We start from the raw sequence: 8,906 nt of genomic DNA on the forward strand, positions 1-8,906 counted from the left end.
AACTTGATGAGAACTATCTGACTCCCTTAGAAAGAGCAACATAAGGATAATGGATTTACCGTAAGGATAAGAGAGGGAGTAAGGCACAGAGGGCTCATTCAAATAATGAGAACTTCCCAAACTATGAAAAGAGCCTGACCTCTAAATTCAAGACACTAACAAGAAATCTCAGTGTGGAAAGACTTCCTCCAACACACATTTTATTTAATCTGTCAGAAGTTAATGACAGAGCAAGAATTATCAAGGCACCCAAGAGAGTGGGAGATGGGAAGACTGTAACCTACTAATGAAACCCCATTAGATCATCATGAGATTTTTCAGTGGAAACTCTACAAGCCAGGAAAAAGTGTAATGAAATATTCAAAATATTGAACAACAGAAACCACTAGCCAAGGCTAATATATTCTTTAGATCTGAAGGAGAAATAAATGCTTTCCCAGACAAATGAAAGCTGGGGGAATTTATCACCACAATATCTGTATTAAAAGAGCTGTTAAAAGAAGTTCTTCCACCTAAAACAAATAGATCAAAGTATACAAAACTGAGTAAGGTTACTAAAAAGAGACAAAAGCAGGAAATCATAACTGTCTTTCAAAATTTGGTATTAAATGCTAAATTATAGCATAAAGGTTAAAGGAGAAAACACTTTTTAAAAGGCCATAACCTCTGCAGTTTTGAAACAAACAAACAGAATGAACATAAAAATGGAGAAGAAAAAGGACTGAACTTGCAAAGGTGAATGAAGAAAAGATGCAATGACAAGAACCAGAAAAGAAAAGGATTATTTTATGTATGACGCTTTTCTTACATAAAGCTAATAGTAACCACAAAACAAAACTCTAGTGCTGAGACACATAACAAAGGGAGGGAAATAGAAGACAAAAGGAAAAAATTCATCAAACTAAGCAGACAGAAGCACAATGGGAAAGAAACAATGGAGACACAGAGCAACCAGAAAACAAAAGTTGAAATAGCTTTAGTAAGTCCTCATGTACCAATAATTACCCCAAATGGAAGTGGACTGATTTTACCAGTCAAAAAGCACAGAGTCATGGGATGGGTAAAAACAAAACCCAGCTATAGGTTGCCTTCAAAAAACCCATCTCAACTCCATTGAGACAAACACAGGCTCAGAGAGAAGGGGGGGAAGATAATATTCAAATAAACTTCATCCAGATAAAAGAAGGTATAGCCACACTTATATTAGAAAAAAATATATTTTAAGATAAAAGGAAATAAGAAACAAAGATGGACAGTTAATAAATATGAAGGGGACAATTATCAAGGATTCATAATATATATGCACTCAACCTGGGAGTACCAGTATATAAAGCAATTACTAACAGACCTAATGGGAAAAACTGACACCAAATGCAATCTGATAGCAAATTTGAATACCCCACCGGCATTGACAGATCATCCAAACAGAATGTTAACAAGGAAATGCTGGCCTTGAATAACACAGTAGCTCAAATGGACATGATCAATATTTATAGAACTTTCCATTCCAAAAACAGCACACTACACTCTTCTCAAATGTACAGGAACAGTCTCAAAGATGGACTATATGTTAGGTCACAAAAGTAGGCTCAATACATTTAAGAAAATTGAAATAATACCATCATACCACGCATATTTTCAGATCACAACAGTATGAAGTTGGAAATTAACCACAAGAAGAAAGGCAAAAAATAAAAATCAAAAAGAAAACAAAACATGCACCCCAAATGTTCATAGCAGCACAATTTACAATAGCCAGGTGCTCAGAGTAACCTAAGTGCCCATCAGCAAATGAATGGATCAAAAAACTATGGTACATTTACACAAAGGAATTCTATGCAGCAGAGAGAAAGAAAGAGCTCCTACCATTTGTGATAGCACAGATGGAACTGGAGAGCATTATGCTAAGTGAAATAATCCAGGCAGTAAGGGAAAAATACCATATATCTCACCTTTAACTGGAACCTAACTGACAAAAGAAAAATGTGAACAAAATATAACCAGAGACATTAAAATTAAAAACAATCTAACAGTAGCCAGAGGGGAGGGGAAGGGGGCAGAGGGGAGAAGGGTTTTCAGGAACTACTATAAAGAATACATGGACATAAAAGAAAGAATAAACAAATGAGATCTCATCAAAGTTAAAAGCTTCTGCACTACTAAAGAAAACAGTATTAAGATAAAAAGAGGACCAATTGTATGGGAAAACATATTTGCCAATGACACCTCAGACAAGAGTGTAATCCCCAAATTATACAAGGAACTTACATGACTCCACTCTAAGAAGACAAGCAACCCAATTAAAAAGAGGGCAAAGGACTTGAACAGACACTTCTCCAAGGAGGACATACAGAGGATCAAAAGTCACACAAAAAGATGCTCAATACCGCTAACTATCAGAGGGATGCAAATTAAAACTGCAATGAGATACCACTTTACACCAGTCAGAATGGCTATCATAAACAAAGCAATAAACAACAAATGTTGGAGAGGTTGTGGGGAAAAGGGGACCCTAGTTCACTGTTGGTGGGATTGCAGACTGGTACAACCATTATGGAAAACAGTATGCAATTTTCTCAGAAAACTAAAACTGGACCTGCCTTTTGACCCAGCAATTCCTCTGCTAGGATTATAGCCTAAGAACCCTGAAACATTAATCCAAAAGAACCTATGCACCCCAATGTTCATAGCAGCACAATTTACAATAGCCAAGTGCTGGAAGCAACCTAGGCACCCATCAGTAAATGAATGGGTCCAAAAACTATGGTACATTTACACACTGGAATTCTATGCTGCAGAAAGGAAGAAGGAGCTCCTACCCTTTGCAACAACACGGATGGAACTGGAAAGCATTATGCTGAGTGCAATAAGCCAGGTGGTGAAAGACAAATACCATATGATCTCACCTTTAACAGGAACCTAAACAACAAGACAAAGAAGCAAGCAAAATATAACCAAAGACACTGAAATACAGAACAGGCTGACAGGGACCAGAGGGGAGAGGGGAGGAAATTTCAGAGGAAAGGGGGAAGAAGGCTTTATAGGAACAAGTATAAAGGACACATGAACAAAAACTAAGAGGGGTAAAAATGGGAGGGAGGTGGGGAGCACTGTGGGGGGTGAGCTGGGATGGAAGTAAAAGACAGAAAACTGTACTTGGACAACAATTAAAATAAATAAAATTAAAAAAAAGAACATATGGACAAAAACAAGGGAGAGGGTGGAAGCAAGGGAGGGAGGTAGCTTTGGCTGGGGTGGGGGTGGGGCGTGGTGGGGAGAAAGTGCAGACACCTGTAATTGACAACAATAAAGTAATTTAATAAATAAGTAAATAAATATAAAAGAAATAATACAACTAAAAAATAAACATGACATCAAATATTTTAAAAGCTAAATTTTATACATTTACAAAATTTGGATTTAGTTATAACCTTATGAGTTTTTTGAAAAAATTAAGAATGTCTTAAAATGATAATTATATAAAGATCAAATAAAAGTGACAGAATATTTCAGTCATATAAAACAAAAAAGTATTTGTTCATAAGACAGGAGTATTTCTTCTCTCCAGAAAACCAACCCTAATGCTTCCCCATACCTAGAGAGGAAGGCAAACACCCTCTGGAGTTGCTGAAAAGGGACTGCACAGTGGTCTGGGGACAGCACCAGCTTCCTCACACTATCTCCTCACTTCTGACTGTAAGAGGGTTCCACCACTGTAATGAGAGGAAAGTCTCTACAGTTCAAGACTTAATTTGGGAGGAAGCTGCTCTTCACTTGCAAAACTCTGTGGAGCATACTTTAGGGTGAGTAGCAGCCATCCAGGAATATTCCCTTTATTTATCCACTCATCCATTCTAGCATTAATGCATTTGACAAATATTTATTTAGTGGCAGCTACATTCCAAACACTGTTCTAGTGTTTCAAGATACAGTGTTAAACCAAGCACATATGTTACTTGTTCTTTTGTAGCTTAAAGTCTAATAGTGGAAAATAAAGAATAAAAAATAAATAACAGATCATGGTAAATGCCATTAATGAAAACCAATATGCAATGTAGACTGTGAGAGATACTTTTACAAAAAAAGAACAATACAAACATGAAGAGATTAGAGATCAGAAGATATATAATAACAAATAAAAATGACAATGCGACATACCAAAAATGTGCAGACACAGCAAAAGCAGAACTAACGGGAGTATACAGAACTCCAGGCCTACCTCGAAAAAAAAAAATCAATGTATGAAACAAAGGCATGATCAACATAGCTCAATTGGTTACCCTGGTCAAGTGCATTTTTTAACTTTTAAATGCTAACACAAATAAATAATTTACCAGAAAAAAAGAAAAAGAAACAAGAAAAATTCCAAATACCCAATTTAACATTACACTTTAAGGAACTAGAAAAGGAAAAACAAGTGAAGGTAAAAGTCAGTAGAGCAAAAAAGATTGGAATCAAATCTTTTAATAATATTATAAGAGAAATAAATGAAATAGGAACAAAAAGAGAATTGAAGAATTAATAAGACATAGGCAGTTTCTTTGAAAACACAGGGTAGGGAAAAGTAGGTTTATAATTGTGAGTAAGTAAAACACAGTTTATTCTTGTATTATTTATTAGTTATTATATTATTTTTTCCATATGAACAACTATAAACCTATTTTTTCCTTCCCTGTATAAATAATATTGGTAAAAGTCTAGCTAGACTCACTAAAAAAAGACAAATAAATAAAATCGGTAATAAAAGAGAAATAACAACAAGAAATACAAAAGATTCTGCAAGAATTCAATAAAAGGTTACATGCCACCAAATTCAATAATCTAGAAGAAATGAACAATACTTAGATATATATAATCTTCCTAACTGAACCATAAAGAATTAGAAAACCTCAATAGACCCATCACTAGTATGAAAATTAAAACAGTGGTCAAAAACTTTCTGCAAAATAAAAGTATAGCACCAGATAGTTTCACCAGTAACTCTACCAGTAATTCAAAGGAGAATTAATACCTGTCCTGACACCAAAACCAGGCAAGGTCAACACACATACACATACATACACGCACAACACACACACACACACAAACACAATGGCAGCCCAATATCTCTGATAAACATGGATAAAAATCCTTAACCAGACAGTAACAAATTGAACATAACAATACATTAGAAATATAACACATCACGATCAAGTAGGGTTCACTCCAGGTATGCAAGAATAGTTCAATGTATGCAAATCAATCAATATTATAGACCACATTAAAAAATAAAAAATAAAAGTATTCAGTCATAATACCAGATGCAAAAAAGGCATTTGACAAGAATCAATATCCATTTATGATTAAAAAAAAACATTCAGCAAAATGGATATAGAAGGAAAGTATCTCAACCTAATAAAGGCTATATATGGAAAACCCTCAGCTAACATTATACCCAATCGTTAAAAGCTAAAGCTTTTCTTTTCTAAGATCAGAAATAAGACAAGGATGCTCACTCTCACCACTGTTACTCTACTTAGTACTGAAATCTTAACCAGAGTAGAACAGAAAAAGTTACCCAAGTTGGGAATAAATAAGTAAAACTCACTGTTTTCATACAACATGATTCTAGATATAGAAAACTGTAAAGACCACACCAAAAAAAATTATAAGAGACAATAAACAAATACAGTAAAGTTTCACACAAAATTAGTGTAAAAAATCTATTGCATTCTTATGTACTCACAAGTAAATATCAGAAAGAGAAATGAAAGGAAAACAATTCTATTTACAATCATAACAGAAAGGATAAACTATTTAGGACTGAACTTAGTAAAAAAAAGTGAAAGACCTGTACGCTGATAACTACAAGACATTGTTTAAAAATTTAAAAAGATATAAAGAAATAAAAAGATATTCCATGTTCAGGGACTAAATGAATTAACAGTGTTCAATGGCTATATTACCTAAAGCAGTATATAGATTTAATGCAATTCCTATCAAAATCCCAACAGCATTTCCCACAGAAATAGAAAAAAAATCTTTACATTTATATAGAAACACAAATGATCCTTAATAGCCAAAGCCATCCTGAAAAAAAGAACAAAGCTGGAGGTATGCTACTTCCTGACTTCAAACTATACCACAGAGCTCTGGTAATCAAAACAGTATTCTGTTTTCATAACAACTGACACACAGACCTATGACACAGAATTGAGAATCCAGAGATAAACTTACACACATATGGTTAACTAATATCCAACCAAGGAGACAAAACATACAATGGATAAAGGAAAATCTCTTCAATAATGGTGGGAAAACTGACAAGCCGCATGCAAAACAATAAAACTAGAGTGTTACCTGAGAAAAATTACCTCAAAATAGATTAAAGACTTGAATATAAGCCTTGAACCAATAAAATACACATAGAAGAAAACAGACACCACATTTATGGACATTGTCTCAGAGGGGTATTTATGAATTTGGCCTCAATGCAAGGAAAATAAAAGCAAAAATAAATAAATAGGACTAACTACACCAAACTAAAAAGCTTCTGCACTGGAAAAGAAACCACTAACAAAACAAAAAGGCAAACAAACAATGGGAGAAGATATATGTAGATGATGCCTTTGATGAGGAGCTGATATCCAAATATATAAATAACTCATACAACTCAACAAGAATAAAATAATCTGATTTCATAAATGGGCAGAGGGTCTGAGGAGACATTTTTTTTCAAGGAAGGACATACAGATGGCTGACAGATATACAAAAAAATGCTCAGCATCACTAGCTATCAAAACTACACTGAAATACCACCTCATGCTTGTTAGAATGGCCATTATCAATAATAAAAATAAGAAGTGTTGGAGAAGATGTGGACAAAGGGGAATCCTTGTACACTGCTTGCAGGAATGTAAATTGGTACAGACACTGTAATAAACAGTGTGGAGATTCCTCAAAAAGTTAGGAATAGAGCTACCATATGACCCAGCAATCCCTCTTCTGGTTATTTACCACCCCTTCCAGAAATATGAAAACTCTTATTTGTAAATATAAATGCATCTGTGTGTTTACTGCAGCATTATTTATAATATCCAAGACATTAAAACAACTCAAGTATCCTTTGATAGATGATTGGATAAATAAGGTGTGATAGATGTATACAATGCCATAAAAAGATGAAATACTTCCACTTGGAACAGTCTGGATAAATCTTGAGCACATTATCTTGAGTGAAAGAAGTCTGATGAAAAATAACAAGAATTGGATGATTTTACTCAGATGTGGGATATAAAACAAAAGGCAATGAAAATAAAGAATCTCAGGGATACAGACAACAGAATGCTGGTTGTCAGAGAGGAGTGCCCCTCTGGGCCCTTCAGCCGTCCTGTGGTCCATCTCTTCCCACAAATAGAAGAGGCCACTTCCCTGGGCGGAATGGGCATCAACAGTTTCGCTGAGCCTCGGTTAAGCATCTAAGTTTAGGCTGGGTGTTTCAATCAAGAAAGCTCTTCTTGGTGAGCCTGACTGCGAGGAAAGTGGTGTGCCTAACTCCTGGAGCTATACGCAGGGTCCAGCGCCCAGGACTGGCCTTTCCCAGCTAGGGAGGGAGCTCTGAGCACTACGCAGGGTCCAGCGCCCAGGACTGGCCTTTCCCAGCTAGGGAGGGAGCTCTGAGCACCCCTGTTCCCAACAACATCCCGAGTGCCCCTCGGCCGAGCTCCCCTGCTCAGCCCTGCGGCCCCGAGAGGCCGGGCCATGCGCCCAGGCTGGTGTGCCCGAGGTGCAGCGCCAACTCTCGCCACATCGCCAACCCGTGCCGTCCTGCTGCCCTCTTCCGCTCCTGCTGTTGGCATACTGCGCTCTTTGCTGCTGGCCCCGAAGTTCAGACTCAACCTTTGCTGCCAGCTGCTGTCTGAGTGGAGACCCCTGAGCAAGAGCTGTCTCGAAGAGCTGGCTGAGATCATCGTGTATGCCAAAGTGCTGGCGCTGCACCAGGAGGTGCATGGCCTCTACAACTATCTGCCCTGGCAATATGAAGCCGTGGAGGCGGGGCTCTTCTACTCTGCAGAGATCGAGATGCTGTGCCACCAGGTGTGGGGCACCATGCTGGAGGTCCCCACCGGCTCCAGGCTCAACCTCACCAGCCTGGGCTACTTCTCGTCACTCCCACACTTGGTCCAGGACTACTCCTATTTCTTCTTTCTCAGGATGGATGACAATTATAACCTCTTGCCTCGTGGAGTCAACTTCCAAGATGCCATCTTTCCAGACACTCAAGAGAACAGAAAGGTGTTTTCCAGTTTTAAAACTGTTTTCCCCAAGTCAGCAGCTGGCCTCTTTCTCCAGCGACTGGGGGATCCAGGAGGACAATAGGACTGACTATCTCCTGTTCTGTCAGAAGGAATCTACACTTTTCCCATGGGGGCCCTCACTCTAGGGAGCGGTCAGAAGAGCTGTTCATGAGGAAATTCCATACTCTTTTCCTGAAACACTAAGTCAGAAGAACCTATGCACCCCAAATTCACAACAGCATAATTTACAATGGCCAAGTGCTGGGAACAGTCTCAGTGCCCATCATTAAATGAGTGGATCAATAAACTGTGGTAGTAGGGCACAGAAGAAAAATGGAAGGACCTCCTCCCCTTTGCAACAACATGATTGGAACTGGAGAGCATTATGCTAAGTGAAGGAAGCAAGGTTGTGAAAGACTAATACCATGTGATCTCACCTATAAGTGGATCCTAATTAACAAAACAACAAGCAAGTAAAATATAACCAGAGACATAGATATTAGAAACAAACTGACAGTACCCAGAGGGGCAAGAAGAGGGAAATTACCTGGGAAAGAAGGGGAAGGGTGGTAAATGAACATATATAAAGAACACATGGAGAAAGCCAAAGGGGGATGGGATTGAGGGGGG

General features: G+C 37.6%; 1 pseudogene; it reads left to right on the forward strand.

Annotated features, from left to right (window-relative positions):
- The first annotated feature begins 7,740 nt into the window (after positions 1-7,740).
- Positions 7,741-8,422, forward strand: LOC118975239 (coiled-coil domain-containing protein 3-like; annotated as a pseudogene).
- Positions 8,423-8,906: the final 484 nt, after the last annotated feature.

The sequence above is a fragment of the Sturnira hondurensis genome, unplaced genomic scaffold (assembly GCF_014824575.4).
Source record: "Sturnira hondurensis isolate 20B ecotype Veracruz unplaced genomic scaffold, ASM1482457v3 Scaffold0020184, whole genome shotgun sequence".
Lineage (NCBI taxonomy): Eukaryota > Metazoa > Chordata > Mammalia > Chiroptera > Phyllostomidae > Sturnira > Sturnira hondurensis.